The sequence below is a fragment of the Bactrocera latifrons genome, unplaced genomic scaffold (genome assembly GCF_001853355.1).
Source record: "Bactrocera latifrons isolate USDA-ARS-PBARC rearing strain unplaced genomic scaffold, ASM185335v1 scaffold_131, whole genome shotgun sequence".
NCBI lineage: Eukaryota > Metazoa > Arthropoda > Insecta > Diptera > Tephritidae > Bactrocera > Bactrocera latifrons.
In genome coordinates, this window is record NW_017534753.1 from 468,448 (window position 1) to 471,209 (window position 2,762).

The following is a 2,762-nucleotide window of genomic DNA, read 5'->3' on the forward strand; positions in this document are numbered from 1 at the left end:
AAAAAGTTTTTATCAGTTTGTAGTTTGATAATTCATTAAATTTTTGTATGTATGGTTTATGGTATGTGGTTATTAAAGTATAATAAAAAAAAAATAATGTGAATTATTTGTGAAAAGATCTCAAAACCTTTCCCATATTTTATTACTTACGAAAAGAATCATGTTAAGTTATTTACGTTATTTTTTTACCCAACTTATGTAATAAATAAACGTAAAATGTTTAGAATTGAATGAAAACCTTAATATGTAATATCTGTAATTTGTATTATCAACYTATGCTTTTTAAATAAATGCAAAGCTCTAAACTTAKTAGAATACTAAAACATGCTTTTTAATAAATTCAAGAAGATAGCTTTATAAAATTAAAAGGTAAACTTTTTAATAAATTCAAGGAGATAAACTTATAAAAATAATAAGGCAAACTTTTTGTTAAATTCAAGCAGATAAGCTTTTAAAATTAATAAGTCAAACTTTTTAATAAATTCAAGGAGATAAACTTATAAAAACAATAAGATAAACTTTTTAATCAATTCAAGAAGGTATTCTTTTAAAAATAAAAAGATTGACTTTTTAATGAATTTAAGAAGATATTCACATAAGATATCGAAGATTTCTTCTTGATTTCATTGAAAAGATTTTCCTAATTGGAATAAGAAGGCGTTCTTCTTGAGGAAAAACCATAGAGATATCTTTTTACTTTTGTTCTATTTTATTAGGTACTTTTCGCTCTGTGTAAGCCACTTTCGCCTTTTATTTTCCGGAGAATATCCGCGTATGATGCACCATCCTTTTTCGTAAGTATGATGGCGTCTGGCCTCGATCTAATTTTGTTTTCGAGTGGTCTTCGCTTCTTAACAACATCCACCCAAGCTTCGCTTTCGTTGGGTCTAACCGTTGTATTGGCTTGCAATAATTTCGCTGCCTCGCTGTAGGTGGGTTGCTCCATTTTGTTTACATTTTTKGGCTTTTTAGTGGGAGGTAAAAAGCCTATTGTCTCACGCAGCCTTTTCGGGGTATTTACCTCCTTACCCATTGGGGAAACCTGGGATGCTTTCCCTACCATAATTCTTTTGGGTAAGTTTTTTCCGCCTTTGTCAGCCTTAGCATGTAGTGCCACTATGTTGCTCACCAGGTCGCGCATAGCCTGGTTTACGTGCCTTTGGCCAGCCATCATGTTCTCCAATTCTTTTATTTTACTACCCAACTGGTTAAAGTTTTGGGTAGCTTCACTACTTTGTATTTTCTCCGAGGGTTTGCCGCCTTCAATTATGTGGTTGGCATTTTCGCTTTCTCTTTTTGATCCAGCAGCGGTGGATATCTCATTTTTCCGTTAGGAGGTGTTCTCATGATTTTTGAGTTCCTTTTAAATGGATTCTCGGGGGTGTCAGAGGCCATACCTCAATGAGAAAATAGTTGGAAGCTACTGACAATAAGTATGTTCAGTCACTGCCCCTATAACCTTGCTTATATTTTCAATAGTTGGMAATGCCAAAATCAAAGGGAATACGAAAAAGGAGAAACAAAAAGGAGAACAGCTGATYAAAACACAACGGCAATGCAAAAATAATTAGCACGCGTTGGGTTAGGATTGCTGTTTTCAGGGGAAAAAGAATATGTTGTCAACAAATATACGCGGGTAAGTGCGAATAGATTTTTGTTAAAAAATATGCAAATTGTACTTATCTTTTTCTATAGGTATAGTGTCCGTTTGGATCGGTGAAGTTTCCGAAAACCGCAGGAAAGAGTTGAACTAAAATCGGTGTTAAATCTTGAAGTTTCAAGAATACCCCAGGACCGCACCAAAAAATCAACCACTTGAACATATATTTTAAGAGGTGGTCCAAAGGTCCAAAAAGGTGTAGCATGATCCGATGCGACGAATAAAACTAGAACTACGCGCTCTCAGCGAAAATACCACAAGACTTTTTTGACAACCTAATATTATATTAATGCTGCGAGAAGGTATATATCATACTAAATGCAATATTCTTGTTTAATTTAATTTATATAATATATGCGAGAATTTAAAGGGCTAAGATTAAAACATAGGGAAGATCAAGAAAAGGTCAAACAGAGATTCGGCTAGACCAAAATCTATATCGAGTTTGTTAATTCTTAATGCTAAACTACATTATGTTTAAGAACCTACATATATTTAAATTATTCAAATAATACCCAAGTTGACTAGTTTAAAGTCAACTGACTGTGACGGGTATGTGGGGGCAAGGTATTGACCCGATTTTATTCCTTTTTGGCATCAAAACACACAATAACCTTTCTCAATTTCATATAATACCGATATTTCCGGGAAAAAGTCAGCCTAGGTATGAAGTCCACGTGCTCGGTAACATGGGGCTTAAAAATTTATGGAACGATTTTGATTATTTTAGGATGAGCTATGCCATCTGACTTGATGTAAGTATTTTTGCAAAAATTTATTTCAATATTTTGGTTCGTTTTTAATTTATATACGGTGTATATTGTGTTATATGGACTGTAGGCATGGTTGTAATTTGACTTCGTAATTTTCACATTCAGCCATATCAAGCAATCCATCGTATGCTATTTTTTCGAGATAGTTAGGAAAATGCTAACATCTCTACAAGATGGGAAATAGTTGAGAAACTGGATATCGATAGGTTATCAATAATTAATGCCTGCCTTATTCGTTAGGTTATTTTTGCTCTAGCCTCGGGAAAAAATAACAATTTTTTCTCTTTCACTACACGTCGGTGTGATTAACTTACTCGCTCTCTCGTTGA